We start from the raw sequence: 26,845 nt of genomic DNA, 5'->3' as shown, positions 1-26,845 counted from the left end.
CTGGGCCCACCCCTCTTCTCTATCTTTACTAATAATCCCCCATTACCTCTATCCTCCAGGCCTCACTCATACAGTATGCAGACGACTCCACCCTGATCTGCTCTACCCCAACTCTTATCACCCTACAACATCTTGCCGAGAATCTTTTAGCTCAGTGGAAAAGTGGATCACAAATATTCAACTTATATTAAATCCCAACAAAACAAAACTACTTTTATTTACCCCAAACAAATCAAAAACCACTCCACTCTCCTTCTCCATCCTCTCCAATAATTGAACTGTCATCTCACCCTCTCTTCATACCAATCTGCTGGGCGTCGAAATAGATAACAACTTACACTTTGATATCCATATCTCTCATACTATTAAAAAGGTACACAAAAAATGGGGTCCCTATACAGGCAAAAACACTTTCTATCAGATCAAGCTTGGGTTACCCTAGCTCAAACCCACCTTCTTTCCACACTAATGTATGCAGCGCCTATTCTCACCTATGTTAGAAAACTTGATCAGGACAAACTTGAGTCGTGTTATAACAACATTGCCAAGTTTGAAAAAAAATCCCTCTTTAGAACACACCACTGTATACCTCTTAGGCAACTTCAGTGGCTTGAACTTCCACAGTTATTAACCTATCACCAACTAGTCATAGCCTATAGTATCCCAAAATGTCCTGACAGAACTTCAGCCCTTAAGGAACTAATAAGTAACTACATACCAAACTGATCACTCCGCTCTGCCAACAAATCACTCCTCTCTATCTCCACAGCTAATAACACAGCAGGTAAAGCTCTATTTTCTCACAGTATAGCAAAAACTTGGAACAATCTTCCTCCCTCAGTGACTTCAGCATCAAACACCAAACAATTCAAACACACCCTTAAGGCTCATCTTATTAGTTCCTGGCTATGTCCATGTGTCACATAAGACTAATAAACACTACCTACATCTTCCCCATTACTTCCAATGAAAAACTGACATGTGAGGTGTATGAAGGCAGATTATAATGTAGATTGTATTTGATGGGTATGGAGGCTATCTGAGCACAAAAGTAACTTAACATTATATTAGGCCATCAGAAAACATGGAAGTTGTTGTTGTGTCATTTGGCTTTTCCCGGTTAGGGGTCGCCACAGCAGAACTCCGGTCCGCTATTGATTGGCAGTTGATTTTTACGTGCTGAGTTGCCGGCCCTAACGCACAACCTTCAACGAAGGTACGCCCATTCACACATGTCTCCACAGAAGACGCTCTAGCTGAGAATCGAACGGGACAACGTCTTGCTGTGAGGCGACAACGCTACCACAGCATATTCTCTTTACATATAGTAATGTTTGTTATTGATCTCTGTCTGAATATTTTTGAATCACTAACTTATTGTCTACTGGTAAAAATTGTTGATAAGCTTTTCTTTGTGCACTGTTCTCTTATGCTCAAATACAAAGTTCTTTGATTGTTTTATATATTATGTATAATTATCTCTAGTCGCTATATTAATTAAATGGAGCTTTTCTGCCCAGGCCTCCGCTGTAAATGGACCTCGTCCAGTCAGACCATCCCGGTTAACAAATGTAAAATAAAAAATAAAAAGAAATAAGTATCTAGGAGGTGTGGTTGATGAGAAGGGAAGTCTGAATTAGGAGGTCAGAGACAGAATTAGAGAAACTGTAGCCAATGGGCATAGAGTTTCAGCAGCAGTGTGTGAAAGAAGAATAAAAAAAGCTGAAAAGAAAGGTGTATAAAACAGTAGTATGTGGTACAAAAACTTGGCAGTGAAGACAGAGCAGTTGAATTAGCTAGATGTGATGGAGAAAAGTGCCTGAGATGGGTGGTAGGATGCACATTGTGAGACAGAAGAAGAAGAAGTAGAGCTGAGGACATCAGAGCAGAAGCCAAAGTAGCTCAAATTGCAGAGAAGGTCAAGGAGAACAGATTGCGGTGGTTCAGGACACATGTAGGAAAGCAGAAAGAAGATCTGGTGAAGAATATTTGGGAGAGAAATGAAAAGGGCAAGAAGAAACAAAGGCATCCAAAAAAAGAGATGGATGGATTGTATGAGAGAAGGCTTGCTACAGTCAGAAATGATTGTTGCGTAAAGTAGGAAAGTGGTATTGAATTGAGAGAGAGATGGCAACAGATGATGAGACACTCCAATTCCATGCAGCAAATAGGTAAAGTTGTTTGATGATGATGTGAACACATTTAATAAATTAAATTTAGAAATGAGGAAATAAAGCTGGAGAAAGGGAGCAGTACACATTGCAGGGGAGGTGTGGAACAGAATTGTGTAACATTCTCCGGAGGTGAGGCAGGGGATTGCTTCATTGAACTTTGGGTTGGCAAATAATGTGTGGGTTACAGAAAATTGAGGCCATAAGTAAACAACATAGTACACTGTGATAAAAGTGAGCTGGAGAATAGGGTGAGAAAGGGCAGGGTGAGACTGGAGAGAAAGGGACAGAAGTAAGACAGGAGACAAAATCATTTAGGAAAAGGTAGGAGTGGACAAGCAGGGAATATGACGGCATGAACAGAGGTATTCACTGGAGTACAGATAAGTAGGGTGGCAAACAAGATGATGGAGTAAGGAAGTAGGGGCATGAGGATTAGGCATGAAGGAAGTAGTGAAGGAGAAAAGTGGAGAGGCATATAGGCAGTAGATCACAATGGGAAGGACGCCAAGGTGAAGATCAAGGGCAGATAGTGGTTACAACTAATGAAGTGGAGTTAAAGACAGTGGAGGCCTTGCAGGAGGCAATGCTTGGACAAGAAGCAGAGGAAGACAGGCAGAGAATGTCAGTCAGTCAGCCAGAAGGAAGACAGGCAGGAAGGAAGGCATTAAGAAAGAAGAGTCAAGTAGTTCAGGTGCTGAGTAAGAAGAGTATAATAGGGAATACAGCACAGTGAGGGAGGGGGCAGTTGGTAGGTTTGACAAGGATAATTTGGGGTGGTACAAATGGTGGTAAAAAGCTTTCAGGAAGAAGGGTTAGTGACATAAGGCATAAAGTGAAGCAGGTGAACACAAACAATATGGGCACAGCAAAGAGAGTTTTAGTGACTGTAGACTCAGTTATCGTGGGGGTGGGGTTAAAAATCTTGGCAGAAAGAGACAGGGGCAAAATGAAGTTACAGTAAAGCTGGTCTTTTGATGTTAGACTTATTAAGATATGGGTGGAGGTGATCAAGGCGGCGTACAACAGGAGGAGTGAATGAATGATGTGGTGCACATGGACACCAGTGTTTCATCAAAAGAGGTAGCTGAGGTGATAGTAAGCAGGGACAGAGAGATGGCAGAAAGAATCAAGAGTGGGTGTTTTGAGGTGGCATCCCCAGATGTGTTACCTGCATAAACAAGCAGAATGTCAACAAAGGAGTTTATTTGGGACAGTAGTGACTTGACGTGGACAAGGGAGAAGGATCTGTATTGGTAAGAGGATGGGTGAAGACCTGGCAGAGAGGGACACTCTGTCCAAGGGTAGGCTCCTTCTTAGTTAAAATGCAAACTGATGTATATAACTGAGTTTGAAAGGTATGTCTACATGTCTATGCCATTAAAGTAGGGATGAAGGGGAAATAAGTTAGAATGTTGTTTTATTCATTTCGTGCATGGCATGGATACAATTAGTGATATTTTTCCAAATGTTTTCAAACACATGCCAACATACTGACATTACCCTGATAAGCCAGGTGTATCTCAAGATGCATGCATACATCCACAGAAAGTGTATACACACACACACACACACACACACACACACACACACACACACACACACACACACACACACACACACACACACACACACACACACACACACACACACACACACACACACTGCATACTTGCCTGCAGGCAAATTGGAGGAGTACCACTTCACCACATGGCATATCTTTGAGTTGTGGAGGCAACTACAGCACCTGGATACAAACCAGATAGAGATAGGAGGCATTCAGACTTCACAAAAAAAAGGAATTACAAAAAAAGGAATCCCACTCAAGAACTCAACCTTTGACCCAAACACTGTGATGTGGTAATAACACTTGTTGCACCACTGTACTAATAGTTGCTTTTGCACAACCATCCCAGACCATCAAAGTCAGGCACTTATTGTGTGCAATAATGATATCTTACTGTGAAAGAAAGTGACAGAAATTATGGCCAACTCTCTACTCTTAAATACAATGCAGCACTCCCCTCCACTAACATGAATAACTAACACATATCAGTAATCATTTTACACTGGTTTTTAGTAAATACATTATGTGATACTGTTCCTACCAGGCCAGTTCAGACTGTAATTTTAATTAAAAAAAGAAAACAGGGTTATGTTACTTTTGTGCTCAGATAGCCTCCATACCCATCAAATACAATCACATTATAATTTGCCTTCATACACCTCACGTCAGTTTTTCGTCTGAAAAAAGGCCACAACAAAGCATTCTGATTTGTTTTACACAAATTCACACTAGTCTTACAATCCACATTAGTGACTGTTTAACTTAATCATGACAGTAACATTGGTTATTTTTCTTCATGGATAGCCCCCATTATATCTAGCAATTATAGCCACTTTTGTCGACTATACACAACTCATATTTTGATTATGAGAATGTAATGGCCAAAGTTAATTTTTTTCACAAAAATGCATAAATGTTCAATAATTCTGCAAAGCCAGAGTAATGATTGCTTGACTTGGGCAAACAAGTACAGGGTCAGTCACTTTCACCAAGAGACAACTGCTGGTACTCAGCAGTTATAGACACTTTTATTGAGTACATACACCTCAGCTGTCTGATTATGATAAAACATGACAACAGTGATGTATTTCAGGTTTGTTTCACACACATGCATATTAGTTCTACAAAGCCAGCAAGTGACAGCAGTGTGCACCTCAGATGTCTGACTTTTAATTAAAAATATGGCCACAATAATTTACTTCTCTGTTTCACGCAAACACAGTTAAGCCAGTTTTACTCAGGTACATATTAGTCATGTAAATCCAAAGTAATAACTGTTAAAAGCTCTCATCTTTTTTGTTCAAGAATCAGGGGCAAAAAACAAACAAGCAATAATAATGGAAACAAAGACCCAAAATCAGGGACAATTTCTAAATATCACTTGAATTCACTTTAAAAATTAATAGGAAAACATGTTTTAAATCAACGTGCATTTTCTGAACAATAAGACAATAAGAAGTATGAAATATGGGAAAAATATGAAGTGAATTGAGTAATGTTCTTCAAAAATCAGGGACAATTATAAATGTGCAAGTGGTATAGAAGGATAGAAACTTGACTGCAGCCTAGGTGATGCGAGTTTGATTCTCAGATCTGGTATTTGATAGTGCAGACATGGAGGACAGGTATGCCCATCCTAGAAAGAGCATGCACAAGGCAAACAGACATGTTAATCTCTTGGGTGGAGACCTGAGAGACAACAGTGCATATTGCTGCATGGGGGTAGACACAGCATCATGTTGACATTAATATCACTGTAGATATGATGGGCCTGGAATGCTGATGCTCACTGCATGTCTTACCCTTGGAGCACCACTGATGAGCACAAGGAGTTGGAAAAGAAAAAAAATCCATAGGCAGCAGTACCATGCTGCACCATGATGCCTCAATGTTCCCAATTTCCCCAAGCTAAAGGAGTCAGTTCAGGGGAGGATGGAGAACTAGGTAGATCTGGAAATTGAGGAGAGGCACCAAGGAGAAGTCAATAGTCATCTGCTTTGGAGAAAAAAATAAAGCACAACAATTAGTAACAGTTGTGAGCTATGTGTAAATACAAGTAAATGTCAGCATACCTGAGCTCCACTTTCATCTACAGAAAACACCTGCACAAGGATTTTGTTGACTGTATACACACACCTCAGATGTCTGACTAGAAAAAATGTTCTGTATCACACAGACAGTAGCCACTCACCATATAACTTGGTTCATGCAAATATAAAGTACTCCTGCAAAGTTATCCACTTATCTGTCTACCTGCAAAGGTAAAAACAAAATAGCCAGAGTGTTCTACCCAAACAAACAGCATTCCCTTGCAAGTGGTATAGCGGGATACAGTGCTGTTTCAGTCCTCATCATGGCCATTACAATTCCATTCTTCAAAGTTTGTGAGTTTTCTGCTCATTTCTATCCACAATCTAGATAATCAATCAAAGAGCCTTTTGGCTCTGTGAAAGGGCTGTCTGATTGGTTGTGTACAAAACAAGTGGATCTGAGCAGAAAGCCTGAAAATTCAGGGCTATGCAGTGCTTTACAGGCAAATAAATAAACAAATGTATAAGAACAACAAGTAAGTTTGAAACGTGCCTCTGGCCAGGTGGTACCTTAGGCAGCTGCCTAGTTCACCTATGCCTAAAGCTGGACATGAGTGCATTGTAAGCTTTGTCTTTTTTTTTGGTAAAACCAATAGGAAATTTAAAGAATGCATTGCATGACATGTTTTTGACAGGTCTATTTGATATAGTTGAAGGTCCTTTTTAGTGAATGCTTATTAGTTGAACACTAATAAGCAAAAACACTAAATAGTGAATGTTCATTTCAGCAAAACCTTTCCCTGCGAAAATAGCCAGTCAACCATCTTCTGGGATTTACTCTCTTCCCCACTGTAGTGCGATCTTGGAGTTGGTATATTTAGTTAGGGGGTGTGGGGGGCACAGCCACCCACGTTGGGGATGTGAGGGGCATAGCCCCCCAATATGAAGGGTTTTGTTTGATGATTTTTTTATGTGGTTAGCTGGGTTGGCCGACTGATTTTTAACCCAGTGAAATGTTTCACTGAAAGGAACGTTCACTATTTAGTGTTTTCACTTATTAGTGTTCAACTAATAAGCGTTCACCAAATAGGACGTTTGATTATATGATATAGATCCATTTTTGACATTAAGAAAGGGATTATAACCAATGCAATAGCCTAACATAATTTAGCATTGTCACAAAACATCCAACAGACCAAACAATGTTGTAGGAAGTCACGACTTCAGTACTGTTTAAAAGTTGGAATATCTTTTATTCATTAGGTAAGGGCTTTCATGGTGTCACCACCACTTCTTCAGACCATAACAGAGTTCTTATCCATTATCACGCAAAACCCCCTTTATCCTTTTTGTTTGATAATTATTTCATCCATCCATCTGTAGCTTTAAAGTCTCATACTCACTATAACTCAAATTAAAATTATACCTCCATTATGTTTTTTTCAAATGCTTCAAATAAATCATTTCAAAAAGCTGTAAAAAACCACCACCAGGTTACAGGGAGGTATAACATACCGGGGCCCTACAAAACATTTCTTTACTACCATATGCTGGCCTTGAACAACAGTTTCACAATACATCTTACCCAAATATTTTTTAGCCAATAATTGTGTCTGTTATATCCTTCTGTGGGGGGAAGTCAAATATGAGTCCTAAGGACACTAAATTCATGCTCAGTAAGTTCCCTTTATGTATATTCCACACTAAGGGGAATTCATCTCCTATCCCTTTCACCTGCTGATATCCTGGCTGATATGTGTTCTTTTCCTCTGCTTCACCTCCTGCCATAGCGATCCTGCCTCTCCATCCATTTCCGACAATTCTTGATTCTTGAACTTGAAATCCCCCAATGGATTTGGCGCTGTTACCCACCTTCTGATTGGTGTCTCCGGCGTGGACGGCCTGGACTTTTCAAATGCTTTTATTAAGGTCATGTGATGTCTGCAGATGCCTTTGGACGCCTCTGATTTTCAAGGTGCTTTTTTACATTATTGCGGATGCTCCTAAAGGCACAAAATTTTAAAATGCCATTTCATTTAATGTATTAGGCTGAAATAGTTTGTTTATCTGTGTTCATTCCACTATTTATATATGTCTTGCCATCTCCTAAATATTTGATATCTAGGCTGGTCTCAGCTGTCCCTCTCCAACTTGTTCCATTTCTGTTTCAGTAATTTGTGTCTGTTCCCAAACACTGATTTGATTTTCATATCCAGTTTTCTCTTTTCTCTTCCAACTTAAGTTTGAAATCTGTCATTCTACTCTTTTATTTTAGTGTTGCTTTTGTGTGCTCTCCTTTCTCAGAGAACTAATAAGTAGACGTATATAATTGAACTTAATCCAAATTCACATGCCATCTGGACAATAATTGTGTTCCCTTGATTGTTCTCTCCCAAATTCTCATGGAATTCTCAATTTCAACACAGTTCCTTAAACAGGCTCATATGATGTCTTTGTGTCCGTAATTTCATCTTGAACAGAATATGTTCCCTTGATGTATGTCTTTTATGAAAGTAGTATGGTCCTTTCTATCCTCTCATTTTCTAAACTCTTGTTCACGACGATGTGAGAAGGGATTCTGCTCACCTTTAGCAAAGTTTTCAGTTTTCACTGTCGTAATTCGTGGTCTTCTGCTCAATTTCCTTTTATATGTCCAACCTCAATATCCTTATTATTTCATCTGCTGATGCCTTTTTCTGCCCTTGCTCAAGGCTACAGCCAAAAACACAATAAATATAACACCAAACAAGATACATAGTAAGACAGTTGCTGTACTGTCAATCTTCTGTGGTTATGTTACAAACATCAGCCAGACCAAACAATGCAAGTAGGTAGTCACGACTTCAGTACTGTTTAAAAGTTGGAATATCTTTATTCATGAGGTAAGTGCCATTGGTGTTAACAATTACTTCTTTCAGACCATAAAGAATAAATATCACAAGACATATATATATATATATATATGTATATATATATATATATATATGTATATATATATATATATATATATATATATATATATATATATATATATATATATACACTCTAATTAATTCAAATAGACCAATAATGCTTCCAATGTATTTTGACTTTAAAGACATACAAACACTAAATTATACAATAATATTCTATAATATGAATCACTATAATGTTGTATCGTCATCCATGCACAAGCAAAGACAAGAACATTTTCATAAATATAAAAAATATATAAAATATATATATATAAAGCGTGAAGGATAAGAATATACCTAAGAGAAATATATGTAATTATATCAAAAGACGATTTATTTCACTCTGCTTACTGGAAGCATAAAATAAAACTATTTAAAATACTATACATCAATCTGAAAAATATATGGAAAGTGTACCAATAGAAAAGCACAAAAATCTCAAAAACATTCACAAGAACATTCCTACTGGAAGCATAAAACAGGAACTACTTAAAAGTTCTATTCTTCAGAATCGGTCTTATAGGGATTCTGTCATTGCAGAAAAAACCTCTGTCTGCTTAGCCTAATTATACAACATTTTTCTGAGGTTTCAGTATAGTTAGATATATCTCTCTTCATTTACTTATTTCTCTGTTGCATTGAATTGAATGTATGCTGGATAAAAATACATATGGATCCAGCTTACTAGTAACCTTTCAATGTTATCCCCATGTGTTTATATTCATACATATTCAGCCGATCACACACCTACGCATGCATAAAACAGTAGACATTGCATACTGCCAAATGGATCGCGGTCTATTGAGCAATTAGTTGACACTTCAAAGGGACAATCTTCATTCCCTGTCTGCGTTATATACCCAGCAGTAGTAGGCTATACAACACACCTGATTACATGTTTACAGGTATTGGTACCTCTTCCCTCTCTTATCCTCATTGTTGTTCCTTGGATAACATATCCTCTTTATATCACCGCTTTTCTTTGTAAGTAAAAATCTCAACTCACCTACTATATTCCTTGAGTTCATGGTCTGATGCTGTAAAATAGGCCAATGTTTCTAATTTACATCATTCCTAAATTTTGTATTTCTAGCAGCAGGTGTTGGCATTCCACCCCTGTGTTCACCTTATTTTCAATGAAACTGTTCTATTTCAGTGAGCGCCGTACTCAATCGGCTATTCTTCCATTCAGCCCCTTCTAATATTCCTTCCATGGTTCAATATAGTTCGCCTTTGACAATTGCCCTTACCGATTGGAGTTCAGCAAACAGGTCATCATAATTGTCTACTACTGTGAATGTCCATAAGGGTTTCCGCTCCTTAATATTGAATCTAAAGATATACAAAGTATAGAACCCTTGTGCAAAATTGCATTTCATGGCAATCATTTCTAGTTGAGTTCATGGTTCTTGGATTGCACATTTCACAATGTTCTAAAAATCCAACTCAGTTCAAGAACCTTTGATGTGGAGAATTTAAAGTGACAGGTTTTGATCAATATATGTATGGAAGTTGGTTAATATGAATTCTGTTCCTTGCCATACTGTCTGCTCACAAAACCTCAATTGTGGCCAGTTATTTAAGACTAAAATATATTACCCCACTAATAAATATTCCTTAGTCCGTATGTGAGTCATTTGGTGCACCCATCAAGCACCCCATCTTTCTACAAGATAACTGTTCAATTAATATAAATGGCTGCTCAAAACTCCTCCATGTCCTGGCAATCAAGTCAATTCACATGCTTTTCAATTAATTTCTATTGATTAGATATTCTTTAAATAAAAAACCCCTCTCTATGGGAATCATTTTAAAGTTGATGGACATCCAAGGTTAAATAATAATTATCGTGTGGGTACTTTCTCTCAAACTCTAAATAAGGGTAGGTCTTCAGGAAAATGTTGGGAGTCTCTCTCAATATCAATTTATGTATGCAGTAATCTGCCCCAACTGCTTCTCCACAAAATATCGATATAAGTTGTGTGCTCCATCCATCTCTTCGGTCACAGTTGGTCCCATCGAGGATTCATTGAAGTTTATTGGACTGCCCTCCCCATGTTAGTGTCAACGGTGTTCCACTTCAAATAATTATATAAAGAATATGTAATTTAATATCCAAAAAGTTGTTCTCATAGAGGATTTCATCCATTCTCCATATAATTATTTATTCATTATGTTCATATTTATTTCAGAATATATATTCACATCACCCAGCATTTCATACAATCTCATATTATGGTAGTTCCCCATTAAATACAAGCACCTCTTTGTTGGGACAACTTGTTTGATAATTATTTCATCATCCATTCAGTGCCTTTAAAGTTCTCATCTAAATTATAACTCAAATTAAAATTTTACCTCAAAATGTTGATTTTCAAACGCTTCAAAATATGTATTTTGGAGAGGGACAAATGAGACTTTAAGGAAAAATCAAATATTTGTTTGGCTCCAAGACATATATGTGGAAAATCACATGAAATATGATAACGACATGTTCAGCCTAATACAGTATTAAATGAGAATGGCATTTAAAAGAGACCTGCGTTTTAAATATTGAAAACTAGAAGTACTTCCAGCTTTGATTTTCTTTGCATCAGAGTGTTACTAAACGGCCAAATCGAATATCAACATTCTTAAACAGGATCAGAAAAGGCTCCCTCATCATACATTGAGGGAGTAATTTACAGAATTCAGAAACAACGCCAAATCCAGAGATGATTTCTCAAGTATTTCCTATCAGGAAAAGGTCGCTGAATCGATGAATTTATGATCAGCCATATCAACTAGGCTCTAAATCATTTCCTTTATCATGCTATTATCGCCCTTATATCAGCGGCTTAAAAGGAGATGGAGATGAATTTCTTTAGTGTGGACAATGATTGAAAGGTAATCATCAGAGCATGAATTGAGTGTCCTTAACTAGACTTTATCATTTATCCCCACACAGAGAATGCAGAGTAATAGACACAATTATTGGACTTAAAAATATTTTCCAGGAAATGTATTGTTTGTTGTTCATGACCAGTGCAGAAAATTTGATGGCATCATTTTAAAAGAGTATCGCTTATTAAATTTAGTAACCTTGGAAGTTGTTTTCACAGTTTTGTGAAAATTATTTATTTGAAGTGTTTGAAAACAAATATAATGGGAGGTAAGCACTTCATATTTGAGTTATAGTGAGTATGAGGCTTTAAAGGCATGTATTGGATGATGAAATAATTATATAACAAGTTGGATAAAATGGGTTTGCAGTGGATTTTAAGAAATTTCCAACCAGGAAAAGATGTATGAAATGTTGGATGAAGGAATGATATTCTCGAAACAAATATTAACATAAAACTAAGAGGAATGAGGAGAATGGATGAAATCCTCTATGAGAACCTTTTTTGATAAATGAAATTAGATTAGATTGAGAGAATTATTTCAAAGTGTACACACCCAAGAACACCTAGTATACATTAGTCCACCAAAGTCCATAAAATTAATAGAGAAATAATGAGACAGAATGCGTCTATGCTAACAAAGCACACAACCTTACCTTTTATTTGGTAGGACGTAGTTGGGGCAGATTGCATTAAAAACAAATATATATCGAGAGACTCCTAACAACATTTTCTAGAAGACCTTTTGGATTTTAGAGTTAGAGAAATGACCCATAGAGGATGTTTTAGTAACCTGTGAAAATTTATACTTACCAATTCCCAACAAAGAGGAGTTACATATTTAAGGAATATCTTTAATTTGAAATAGTGATGAAGCAATTGGGAGAACAGTTTCATTAATGACAACTGGCCACAAAATGAGATTTTATAGGCACTTTGTAGACAACCTTTTATGTTATGGTAAGGTGATAGATATATGTTAACCAACATACATATATTAATTAAAGCACTCTAATTTTTTAAAAATTTCCATCAAAGTTCGTATAAGTGATGAGTTGGATTTTAGATGTCAAGATAATGCAATGCAGAGGGAAGATTTTCAACTAGAGAATACAGAAAAGAAAGCTAAAGCATAGAAATTAACAAGGGAAGTATGCACCCTGGCATATCTTTCATGTTGTTAATAAGTATAAACCCAAGGACATCAAGGTTAACTGCCAAGGATGATGATTTTTAATGTGATTCATCTGATTTTAAGGAAAGGTTGTCAAGGAGGGTCTATATTGGCTCATATTCGAAGGAATAATGTAGGGGCTGGTGAATGGAGAAAGAATATAGGTAAGAATTATTTTTCATCTAGAAATGACTTAGAAATGTTAAGTTTCATTGAAAAGTAAGGTGAATATTAGGGTAAGGGTACCAACATAGGGACAACAGCACAAATTCAGATTCTTAGCAATAGAAGAAATAAAGGAAAATGAAAGACTAACTATACTGAAACCTCAGAAATTAGGTGGATAATTAGACTAAAAGCAGACAGAGGAAAAGGACTCAATGACAGAATCCCTATAAGACCGATTCTGAAGAATAGGAAACTTTTTAAATAGTTCTATTTCATGCTTCAGTAGGTGTGTGAGAAAATAATGTTTTTTTTTGAGATAACACCACATATTTCTCTGTTAGGTACACCCTTCATGTATTTTTTGTCAGATTCTGAAGAAAAGGGAATTTTTAAGTAGTTTTATTTTATGCTTCAGTAAGCAGAGTGAGAAATAAATGGTCTTTTGATATAACACTATATATTCTGCTAGGTATATTCTTCATGCATTTTTTATTAGATGTATTTTTATGTATTTTTTAGCTTTTATGAAAGGAAATTTTCGTCTGTAACTTGTGTAGTGATGAATTAAGTAACATTCAAGTGATTTTATTTATAGAATATTGTAATGTGGCAATTTAGTGTTTGTATGTCTTTAAGAAAGTCAAATACATTGAAGCTTGTTATTGGTCTAAATCAGAGAGTGTATGTATGTATATATATATATATATATATATATATATATATATATATATATATATATATATATATCTATCTCGTGAAATTCTGTCTCTGTTATGGTCTGAAGAAGTGGTGGTGACACTATGCATGAATAAAAGATATTCCAACTTTTAAACAGTACTGACAACATTGTTTGGTCTGTTGGATGTTTTGTAACATATTTTTGAATTGTTTTGCCAACAGCTCATTTATCCTTGCTACATCTTGTTTGGTGTTATAATTTAGCATTGGACAAAGAACATTATTTTATATTTTTTTTTATATAACTAGTGCCAGCTCATGTGTTAAGTAATAGGAAAGGTGTCATTATTAATAAGACTGAACAAACGGAGAATGACTGGGTTATACAGCTTAATGGTATTCACCACTTGAATTGAAAGAGTCTTATAGTTGGAAAATAATTTTAAGGTTTAGAGATTTGCATAATTAATTGAGTACATGATACATCTTTATATATAATAATTTTTAGTGTGGTGTGATTTTACTTCTTGAAAGTGTTAACATGAACACTTGTATTTATTTATTCATTTTAGTTTATTAAACAATGTCTATTGCACAGCTTCATTATTTTTTGTGTATGATTTATTATTTCTGCTGAGTTATCTGCTTATCTATCTTCTCATTTATACTAAAAATCTCAGTGGTTTATGATTGGGGTCCTGTAATTTATCCTGCCGAGTTAATAAGGACTTGAGTAGGAGGAAATTATTTCAACAAAACAGAAAAGCATGATTGTCTTGACCAAGTCAGAGCTATGAAAATAAGGCTAGATGTGTCCAGTTTCACTTTGGTTTTCCAGTGCTGAACAGAGCTGTAAAGAGGGTGGGATTATCAAGGGGCGCAGTCTGCAGTACCAGCTGTGGGCGACATTGTAGTTCCTTAGATGACTGCTGATACTGCATTTACACTTTATATTTAGTAGTTCAATGTGTTAGTAACCATATGATATGTTACATTCACTGTTCAAAGTGGAACTTGTTTCTTGATCATCAACTCTAGGAACAAAAAAGGTACCAGATGACCTAGCTAGGAGTCCTGGAAGATGTATTCAGATTTGAAAATTGTGGTGTCTGGATCAATGCCAGATCAAAACGTCGCTTTTGTAGAAATAAAAAGTGTTGGTGTTTCTCTGTAGACATATCATATTACTGTGGTGTTGTCTGTATTGATTTGAATGTAGAGATAGAAATATATTGCCCTCGAATCCAGTTAATGTTTTGAATACTGCTTTATTAATGTTTTGAATACTGCTTTGTTAATTAATTAATTAATTAATTAATTAATTAATTAATTAATTAATTAATTAATTATTTATTTATTTATTTATTTTTGACTGATGTGAAGATGTTTTTCTTTTTGAGTCTAGTTGCCTTGAACTGAAAGATTGTTAAAGAGGACTTCCCAATCATAATCTATAGAGTTTGCTGTCAGCTTCTGAGACACTCTAGGAGGACTTATGGACATGCTTCTGGAAAAGGTAAGTGGATTCTTTCACCAGGAAAGCTCATTTTGTTCAAATGTGAGAGTGTAATCGTTACTTCTAGACAGTGCAGCAACTAGCTCCAGATATTCTTGAGATCCCACTGAAGTCTATTTATGTGGGATTTTAGATAAGGAACCAGGATAATACAAGATGCTGTTAACTCAAAGCCTTTATGTGCTGCCTTGCTGTAATGGCTGGTGCTGATATACAAATCTATGTTCACATTTTTATTTACTTATTTTTTTTAATCTTTCTTATTGATATTCAAACATCACAATCTAAAACAGATTGCAGATTATTCAACTAACCTATGTGTTATAACATTGTTTAGTTGAAGAATGAGCAATGAGTTATAACATAACATACAAGGCCATGTCAAACCCAGAGCTGTTGGACATGCTACACTTAAAGAAATCCCAATCCCTCAGAGCCACATGCTCCAGGGATCTAAACCTTGTCATCACAATAAACAAAACATGCTGGAGGGATAGGTTCCTGATCCAGAGACACCCCAGACTCTGGAATAGATTGTCCATACATGTCAGGCAGACTGCCTCTTTGGCCCTCTTCAAAAGGAACCTTGACGATTGAATGAGAGAAAGGAAATTCACCCTGGAGTCACGTCAGTCGCCCTGCTAGACAGGGGTCCAGGGAAGTAAATAGTGTGGGAAGAAATAGCCAGGGAATTGTTATGACTAGGCTTGTCTAGGCCCTATGGCTGATAGCCTAGTACCAACCTATGAACCTATAACAATTATTATAAGCACTAATTTTTATACTGTATTTTTCTCTTTAGGGGATGTTAAAGTACAGTCCTTTTTCTTTCACATCTCTCATTATTAAGACATCCTCCTTTATGAATATATTATAGACTCTTTGAAACTCATGTATGTTGTGATGATATGAGGTAGTGCCATCTGTGCCAAGGATAGGGCAGTGAATGAGTAACATATGCCAGCATAGCTAGTTGGAGTTTTGTAAAGAATTTTATGTCAGTTGACTATCATACTAATTTGTACAGATGCTTGTGTTAAAAATGCATAAACAATGGGTCCTGATGGACAGAAAAGAGATATACATGTATGTCAGACAGTATTATAATTGATTACATGTATATGTTTTCACAGAGAATTCTGGAAGGGAAAGAGGTTAATCTTGGTCCTTTTGAAAAATAGGTTGAAAACTAAATGGGTTTGTTTAGGCCATAAAGATTTTATCTTTTAGGTCTGATTGCAGCCAGAGACAAAAATGCCTGGGAAAACCAAGACCTTGAATCTTACTGTGTTGTCCTTAGGAGTGAACTAATTGCTACCCTGGAAGGGTAGAAGTTTTTGAAATTGGTTGATAGCTTTCAGATGCTGCAACAGATCTTAGCAAAGCTCTGAGTGTGTATTGGACTAGAGCCAAGTGACCAGATGTTATGTTATTCTTTAACCAGCACTGAAATGATTCTTTAGATATTAGTGAGAGATATTTCGGAACTCTCACAGCAGTACTTTGGAACCTGGCAGGAAAGATTTCTCAAAGATATCTCACACAGCCACACACCTCATCTTGCCTTGCTGTAGTAAGCAACTCAGCACTTATCATCTTGCCTTGCTTTAGTAAGTAACCAGGGAACAGTATTTCTTTTAGACAATCAGGAAAGTATAGTGAGATTAGTTAAGCATTGTTTTTCTACATCTGTGTGAATATATTCAACTGTGTTGTTTTTTATATCTCCGGGATTGAAACTCTGGTGTTTATTGTAACTAGATATTCAGTATTCACATGTTTTCTATTTTATTTGGTATTAAATATTTCTATACCGTTTGTAAAAATTGGTAATACTGTACTGTACTGTACCGTAATTAGCTGGAAACACTGTATTTATCTGTTAGTTACCCAAGCTCATGCTGAACAGGTGCCAGTCTCTCCTTTATGGCTCAAGTCTTGTGCACTTTTCAGAATGAGTTCTCCAAACACTGTAGTTGATTTAATAAGGCTTTATTAGATGTTCACAATATTGTTTTCATTAACAGTACTGATAAAAAATTAGTGTTCAAAGTTACTGTACGTCATATTCTGATTGTCCTGAACAATGTAAACTGACATAGTCTTTAAATGACATGTCTTCTGTACTCAAGCTCGAGTGTCTAACATCTTCTCTGAAGTAACTAATCTTAACTGAACTGCTATCCTGAACACAACATATTGTATTGCTTTAGTCCAGTAATTTTTCTTATTTACTTTTTCTAACCTTGGTCTCGGGCTTTGTCTTGTATGTGCAACATTCCGTTAAGGAACATTCTGTAGCTAGCAAGATTGTATCTTTCCCTTGAGAAAAGAACAGTCTGCACACTTTATGCTTATCTTTTCTTTCTCATAAACTATCTCATGCTTGACCAGCAAGGTTATTTTTTTCTGCTTAACCGTCTTTTATGCATAAATGAAACACAATTTATTTCACCCTTTAGCCTGTCTAATGTTTAATAATTACTTTAAAATGGAAGGCCATAATCTAACAGTTGCCCATGTGGTCCCTGCCAAAATTATACTGGGATCTACTTCTGTAGTTACCTTACATTTATATTGCTACATATACAGCTTTATGCTACCTGACTCATAATTTGAAAATAAAAAAAATAAAAAAATTGGTAAACCTGCAATTTTAATTTGACCACTAGGTGTCACGAGCATTTTTGGCCTGTTTGGATTGAAGTCTCTTAACTTCATGATCTGATTTTTATATTACCTAGATTTATAGTCTTTAGAGTTTTAATTCTAAGTTCTGATGTAGGAGTGATATATTTAAAACCTGTACATTATTTAACTCCTTTTTGCTAGAGGAAGATGACTTGCAAAATGTATCTGTATACTGTACCATGCTTCTTCTGAAACTGGCACTCTCTGCAACTGAGGTTTTTTTAACGTAGGGTTAGTCTGCAAACATATTATACACTTCTTCTGAATATTTTACATAGTTTTTTTAGCTGAGGATTTTAAAACTTATACTTTATTATAGGCCAAATATTCTGAAAACCTACATGACCTAGTAGCTAATGGTTGTACTTGATTAACTGCTTAGCCAATAATTTTGGTATGTAGGACAAAAGTGCCCCTTGTTCTATTTTGTACACATACAACCTTACTCCTGGGACTGGACTGGCAACTTTGCATTGTGCCCTTTTATTAGCATCCCCCTACATGTTTTGGTTATTTGCTAGATCTGCCTTAACCATTGAGCCCACCTGGCTCACTTCTGTTATACCTTTTACCTTAATTTCCTTTTACTGCATCAAATATAGAGTTTTTTTTCTGCCGCATATCGTATTGCCTATCAAGCATGATGGCTATTTTCTGAAGGCTAAGATAACTTTATAAGTGGTCTTGAAACATAATTACCATATTCTGCGTTAACTTGTGTCTATAAGTTTTTTTTTTATTTGCTCTATAATGCTACTTACCTTTTTTAACTTTTATGAATATTTATGAGATATAATAGTTTACTAAAACATATACTTTATGTATTTCAAGTCTATACCCTTGCATTGTCTGTTAGTGTCCTTAATTTCTAACACAATAATTGTGTAAAGTGCACTGTAATCTGCAAACATGCACTGTAATCTATAAACTAATTAACAAATTAAACCTGTCCTGTTATGCCTTGAGTGCATTGAATAACTATTACTACCTATTCTTTAGCTAACTTATCTTAATGTTGTTGTTGTTGTTGTGTCTTTCGGCTTTTCCTGGTTAGGGGTCGCCACAGCGGAACTCCGGTCCGCTAATGATTGGTAGTTGTTTTTTACGTGCCGAGTTACCAGCCCTGACGCACAAACTTCAACGAAGGTACGCCCATTCACGCATGTCTCCACGCAGAAGACGCCTGTAAAAATAAGTCTGTCACTTTATTAATGACTAAATAATGTAATTCTGTTACTTTATTTTTACACTAATGACTGAATAATGTGAAGTAACTGAGTATTATTTTTATATTTGACTGAAATGTACTATACTGAACATGAATGTTATATTCTGAAACTTGACTGATATTTACATTAGTTTATACTTAACATTTAAAAATAGATGTGTATATTCTGGAAGCTAACTAAACTAATATTGTACAATTGTCTGAAAATATGAGAACATTTTGACAGTGTTACCTGAACACAAATAAACTGGATTCTATCTGAACACATATAGACTGAAAACTAGTACTGCTGTACAATTGTTACCATGAACCTGAAAATATGAGAACATTGTCTGAACATAGATAAACTGAAACCTAATACTATTGTTATATAATTGTCTGAAAACATAAACACTTTTTTAACTCATAATTTCAACTTTAAACAAACATTGAAGAAATAACTGAAACACATAGTTAATTTGTGCCCCACAGCTCTTGCCAGATTTTGCTCTGCATTGTGGTTGGTCCTTCAGAGAATACTTTTAACATCTTGAGAGTACTTATGCTTATTTTAGTGACACTGTGGCTGCTCCTGAAAGCCTTGGTGCATTGGTCAAACTCTACCATTTGTATTAGAATTAATTTTACTCAGTATAACAGGATACCTTTGTAAGAGCCTTACAGTAGCTGACTGGTGCCAACATAATTACCTCATAGTTTGGGCAGAGAGGGCACAGCTAGCAAATCTGTGCCAGCCTTTCCCAAGTGCGGGTGTCTGTGTGTGAAATTCAAATATCCAAGTGTGTGTGTGTGTGTCAGCTACTGGGAACAGGGACACAGAACTCTAAAGTGGTCAGTATGGAGTTTGTTTGGGGCCTGGAGAGAGAAAGAGAGTCCAGCCCCAGGTCTGGAGTGTGCTGCCTGTGTACGCTTAAGGGAAATTTTGCTTGGTGCAGAGAGCTGCATCTGAAAATACTGTGTGTATCCATTTTTGGTCGTAGTGGCCATCCCTCACCAGTGACAGTGATGAGAATTCAAGTTCCTTGATTACTGGCCTGGAGTAGGGACCGTCACATATATAACGGTATGTTATGTCATATCTTTATGGAATTTTGACACATATTGAGCGAACCATGAAAACATCGAACGGCCTGAACCGCGAAATTCAAAATGTCGAATCGGCATAGTTGGCCAACCCCACCGCCCACTACATACTACCTCCCCAAACAAAATAAATAATCCACATACATACACTTAACAAAACCCTACTTCTAACCCTAAACTAAAGCTCACATATATTACTATGTATGCACTTACCTTAACCCGCACCCTAACCCTAAGGTCTGTAACTATTGCACACTTACCTTAAGGAGCTACACCGGAGAAGGGCCAACTATGAAGATTCAACATTTTGAATTTCGTACTTTGGTGTTTTCGCAGTTTGTTCAATATATGAAGACGTTTTTGTATTCGCGCAATTGCGGTTTTGTGGTTGTAATAGGTAACCGCAGCATGCTTACAACCCTCTGTCAACATACAGGCACAAAAAAGAAGAACTCCAGCAGGTAAATGTATAGCCAAACCCAAAACGCAAACAATGTGAAAGCAAGAATGGCCTCACAAAACGTGGATCATATTCTTGATCAAATAACTTTAATAAAGATGAGATAAAAAACTTTGAGAAACTGCTTCATCACATCTAGTACAAACAAATTCAAATGCTGCAATTTAAAGTTTTCAGGGTTACATTTCCAAATGACATCACGTTCACATTTAAAGAGATAGTGTCATTTACACTTTTTTTTGTAGTAATTTTGAAACAGGTTTCAAGTTTACTGCTTCATTTAAACCAGGTATTGTATCAGCATGTAGTTCAATAATCCATTTATATTCCAATTTTTCTTTTTTAGTTACTAAATCACCTTCTCTGTCCGACTGGCATGCTATATCAATACTCATAAAAGTAAAAGTATGTGCTTCACCTGCAGTATCTAGGTGTTTAAACAAGGTATTAGTTTGAACTTGTCTTCTTATATCAGCTATGTGAGTACATAGTCTGTTCTTCAGTCTAGAGTTAGTTTTACCCACATAGAAAGCTTCACAGCCTATGCACAAGGAAGATGTATTATATTTTTGTGCTACAGGTTGCAGTCCCATTTACCAGATATTTATTTCTACTCATTTAGTGTATGACTCTGTTATTCCCTTTTTTATATATTTACAAAAATTGCAGTTAAAACAGGGAAATGCACCTCTTTTAGTTAAATTATATTTATGACCTTTTGTGTTCTTTATAACATAACCTGTTTTTCAAATTCATCGCCTTTCTATATCTAAAATATGGTGCATTCGAATACTGTTTTAGAGCTGTGTCCTTCAAACCTTGTAAAATGAACCAATTTTTCTTAATGATCTCCTGTATTTCTTCAATGAGCATATATTGCAATATTCTTCCATACAAGGTCATTTTTTTTATTTTTAAATAGGGAGATGTCAGATGTGTGCTCTCTTTAAATTACTGTTGCCACTAATATGTTCATCATGTAGTGTTGTTTTCTGTGTACTAGATAGCTTCAAATATCACATGGGATGAGGGAGATTAAGAGAATTGTGTAATGGGGGATGTACTTCAAAAACAGGCAAATCTTATGCAGGTGTCAGTCAAGCTGAAAATAGGAACTTTCCTCCAAAAACAGGGACAATTGAAAGATCTGCGCATACCTCGAAGCCAGCATGCAATGAAAATAGAGCCCAGGGGTCTGGAAAAGCAGTATATGCCTCCCTGAGATAACACTGGGAGCAAAGATAATTAAAAAGAAAGTATATCCAGCTGCAAATCAGAATGTTCAAAGGCGATGCATTTTAACTGGCATTCAAGACTTTTATATATTATAATTGCTACATTATACTATATAAATGACTTGAATGCCAATTGGCATTTAACATAACCATTAAATATCTAGATTTGTAGCTGTATGTACCTACTTTTCAATTACCTCTTCCACCAATGTTATCTGTATTAGGTATTCATGTATTTTATATATTTAATAATTTAAATATATAAACAATTTGAATAAATTACTCTTGCAGCTTGCAATAGGAATGAAGGACACTACTTAACATGAGTTACAAAAATGATGGAAAATATAAGCAAGTTATGAAAGAGAATGTGTAAAGTAGGCTTTAATGAATTGTACTGCAACCAAAGAAAGTAATTTATTTTGCTAGTGAAAAGGGAGATGTAGGATGTGTATCTTTCCTGTTAAGAATGCAGTTAGAAGCAGCCTATGCCATGATGTCTAGGCCTGTATCGCTTTATTTTTTTGGTTGTTTTTTATGTGAGAAAAAGAGAGTAACAGTGATTATTGAAAAGTACTCTGTCGTTATGGGTCCATGGTCAGCCATCTAATGCAACTTGCATCGAACGGCTAACCATCGAATCCTATGCATCGAACTTTCAATCAAACATTCATTTCAGCTAATGTGTGAGATGGGGAAAGTAACTAGTTGGTCAACATTTCCCCATCTGCCCTTCCCCACTGTAGTGCGGTCTCAGAGTTGGCATATATAGTTGGGAGTGTGGGGAGCGAAGCCCTCCACCTGGGTGGGTTGGAAATACTGCAGTGTATGAGATGGGGAAATGTTGGCCAACTAGTTACTTTCCCTGTCAAACACGTTTGCAGAAATGAATGTTTGATGCATAGGGTTCAATGTTTAGCCGTTTGATGCACATTACATTTGATGGCTGAACATATACCCATCTTTATTTAGTTGGGTGGTGGAGTATGTTGTAATTCATTCATTGTAGTGTTTTCAGTGAATAGGTTACATATTTGACAGGGAATTATTTATGGCACACTTGTAACATTTATTTATTTATTTAACATTTGTTTACTGGGAAAGTCTGACTTGGAACAAAGCCAATTTTCAGTGGCTGCCTCGGGAGAAACACTCCAGATAGATGCCTTTATAACGCGGGAAGAAACCAAAGCACCTGGAGGAAAGCCACATGAACGCAGGGAGGACATGCAGACTCCACACAGAAGGCACTCCAGCCGAGAATCAAACCAATGAACCTCTTGCTGAGAGGCGACAATGCTACAGCTGCACCACTGCACCATCAGTTAACAGTAAACTGCTTTATTTGGTGTGGCAGGGGATTTAATCTGTGCAATAATTTATTGATTGGTATGTATGTATGTATATTTGTGTGGATATTGTTATCTAATCTGTATATTTTAGGATTCCTATATTTCTTGTCACTTGTATGAGGTATTTGCAAAGGTACTTTACTAACAGTCATCTCAACTTGGGTGCATCAGTTTGACTTAGCATACAGTTGAGTGCTAGAATTGCTGTTATAGCTGCTGTGCATAACTGACTGGAGGGGTGGGATTGTTTGACAAATTCTTTCTATCCATTTGTGACACTGTTCAGGTTTTCTAACTGTATTTAACATGTATTTCTGGGATTTTGTGCTAGAACTGTTGTGTATAATCAATTGGTGTTAGTGGTGCGGTCGATTGAGTGAAATTAGCTTTTCTCTGCAGTTGTGATAGATCATTTTTCACCTGCATTAATTCTCATATTTTTTTCTGTCTGCACTGATGTTGAGTTTTGTTTCTCTTGCACTAATGTTTTTTTCCATGTGCACTGATGTTGTCTTTTTTCCCACCTGCGCTGATGTTGAGTTTTGTTTCCCTTGCACTGATGTTGAATTTTTTTCCACCTGGACTGTCATTAGTTTTTTTTCCCACCTGCACTATTTATTTATTTACTTACTTAAGTTTGATGACCGGGGAAGTCCACTGGGCCAAGAAGAGCCCATTTTCAGTGGAGGCCCGGGGAGAAAATCTCCACAATATTTGCAAGTTACATTTCATATGTTACAAAAGGACATAGTTCATACAGCTAATTAAACATTTACAGATAAGCTCCATGATATTTGCAACTGGCTTGTCACAATGTTACAAAAATGAAAAGACATAATTCAGTACAGAAATTTCATCATTTACATAAGGTGAATATTTGTGTTATAAACTCAGTTGTAGGTTTAACATTTTAAAATATATAGCTACTAGCCATTAGTAGGTTAGGAAAATATTATGCATGAAGAGGGTAATAGTATATTTGAGATTGGATAGTATATACAATAGATATTAGAGAGAGAATTCGTTTTTGGTAGGGGAGGGATTGTTTTGGGTGGGATGAAGTAATAGTAGAGGTAGTTGGATGAGTCAGTGCAAGGTGGAATGGGGGGGGGTTAAGTTGTAGCGTGGCAAGGGCACTAACTTTCAGTTTATTCCTGCCTCCACTTATGTTAATTTTTTTCCTGCCTGTAATGATGCTGAGTTTTATAATTATGAAGGGGTGGCATGGTTCAGTTCTTCCTGTACGTTTTTCTGCCTGTGCTGACATAATTTTTTTTTATGGGGGGGGGGTGCAATAAAAAGGTAATTGAACTGTGGTGGATTGGTTCATTTATCTTAGGCTCAGATATTCATTTTTTTGGCCTGCAGCAACACAGAAGTGAATCTGAAACCACCGGTGTCTGTCTTTTATTCTGTGACTAACGTGCACCTTAGACTGTATAGAGTATACACAGCAGACACATCTTCAATATGATAATGTGTTCCCCCTCGAACCTTGGCAAGTATGGTAAGTGGCCCCTGATGTAAAAAGGTCAGACACCCCTGATCTAAACCTTTATCATTAGATAAACAGGAAGTGATAGAAAGGGAGAGATTCATCACCCAGTGCCCCCTCTTCTGCGGAGTAAATGTCTTCTGCTGGTTAAACAGTCTGATTCAATATCTACTTTCAAACCAAACCTGGTCACCTGGATGGGCATTCTCAAGTTTTCCCTGTGACTAACTGGCATCTACTTTTTGAGAAAGGAGGTAAAGCCTCACAGTGAGTATTGGCAAGTTGTGCATGGTCTTTAGACTGATTGATATTCAAGTTTCTACGAAACCTAGAAACTGTACCTGAATCACAATATTGAAGGTACTGAATTCAGTGCCATGATTAAGCACATTAAATGCAACAAAATTAATTTAGGTGAGTAAGAAATGAAGATGCTGCTTTGCTTGTTAAGTTGAAATTATTTTCTCACACTTCAGTTTTTGTTTTACATTCCCCTCTAGGCAGTTGATTTCCAACTTGTCAGCCATCAGGAATGTGACACCTAACTGACTGCTGGTAAGTGTGATGCTTTAAATTAATTAAGAGCATTACAAACATATCAAGTGATTCATGGCAGAGAAAGGTTCAGAAACCACTGGCAGGCTATCCAAAGAACTGTTTAATGGAGTTCACAGTTCCAACAAATGTTATATCACAGGGATGGCAGTTGGGAGTAGGAAGGATGTATTCTCACTGAATGAAACAGGAAAGATAGGCAATTCAATATGGCTGATTTGAAATACTTTTTCAGAAGAAAAAGGATGCGGGCTCTTTAGGCTTCCTCTTCTTCACAAGATAAAGGAGACAGGCTGTTTTTTCTTTCTTATTCTCTTCTCCTCCGTAATCTCCAGTGGCATTGGTGAATAGTTCTAATGTTCACTGCAGACAGGTAGAGATGTGTTAGTTGTGGGTGAATTAACTTTTTTTGCTGCCGTACTAAATGATATTTCTTGGATGACTTTTAAATACTCTCTAGCAAAGTGAAATCAGTAGCTGGAAGAGCTACAAGAATGCTCATGGTTGATTCTGAGAAAAAAAATGTTTGAGTTATAGTTGAAGATTTTTAAAATAATGTTTTTTTGTTAAAAAATGCTTACACCTGTAAAATAATTTTTGTAGGATTTTTCAAGGGTAGTGGCATTAGTCTGTCATGAATTTTGCAGGTTAACTTGCTTATATCAGAGATTGCAGTTTAAGGACCTAAATGATTGACTTTGAGATCTCTGTTTGATACTGTTCTGTGTTGTTCTGTGTTGTGCTTTTCAAGGGCTTAACATTTTTAATAGATACAGTAACTGCCTATTTAGATTTCTCAGATTTTATTTCTGCTTTTTTTTTAATTTATTCCTCTTTTACTCGCTTTCTTTCCATGGTGATATTTTTTTTTTATTTGTAACTCTTTTCTGTACAGAGTATTTTTTAGAGACATCAAATACCCTTCAGTCAAATAGGGTGAAAAGGGTTACATATAACTCAGTGCAATTGTTTTGTTAATCTTTTGGCAAATAATGCAAGACTCAAAATTATGCTCAGGCCCTAAACTGAAGAAACACAGCATGTGGTGAAGTTCAGGTGTAGTTTCTCTACCTCATGTATTCTTGTGAATGTTTCAGGGAAGATACAACCTTACTTCAAAGGAAACTGAAATTATGAGTTTCATATTTTTCCCAGGTTTTCTTTTTAAAGAATAGCAAATGCAGTTATGATCAAGTATGCTACACAGCAAATAATATCTGCTGCAACATGGAGGGACCAGCAATACTCAGATAGCAAAAGGAACTGAAAGCAAGGCTTGTGTTTATATGTCGTATATCATTTACTTATACAAGACTGATATTAATATGTTCATGTTTAAAAATCTGACCAGACCAGGAGAAAGAGAAGATGGGTAAACCCAAATCTTATGATTTTCTGTTACAATGACTTTCTATATAATACATGGTATTATTAACAATGCAATATTAGAACAAAATCATACAGGGCTGATGAAGACAGGAGAGGAAATAGTGTATATACTGGTTCTTGTACTGTCACCCTCAGCTGCAGCTTTATTAACAGCCTTACCACAAGTAATTGAACAGAAATAATTAGTGAACACAAACAAGGATACAGAGCAACAAAA

General features: G+C 36.2%; 1 protein-coding gene across 2 annotated transcripts in view; it reads left to right on the top strand.

Annotated features, from left to right (window-relative positions):
- The window catches only part of LOC122809379 (zinc finger protein 774-like), a 117,279-nt gene that overhangs the window by 26,333 nt on the left and 64,101 nt on the right, over positions 1-26,845 (top strand). For both annotated transcript variants that reach the window (XM_044080854.1, XM_044080835.1), the window contains exon 2: positions 15,030-15,140. The gene's annotated coding sequence lies outside the window, so the exon portion shown is untranslated. The remainder of the gene's footprint in view (positions 1-15,029; positions 15,141-26,845) is intronic.

This window comes from Protopterus annectens, chromosome 1.part1 (assembly GCF_019279795.1).
Source record: "Protopterus annectens isolate FY-2018-M chromosome 1.part1, PAN1.0, whole genome shotgun sequence".
Classification (NCBI taxonomy): domain Eukaryota; kingdom Metazoa; phylum Chordata; order Ceratodontiformes; family Protopteridae; genus Protopterus; species Protopterus annectens.
Note: the sequence above shows the minus strand (reverse complement) of the source record. Positions and strands in the feature narration are given on the sequence as shown.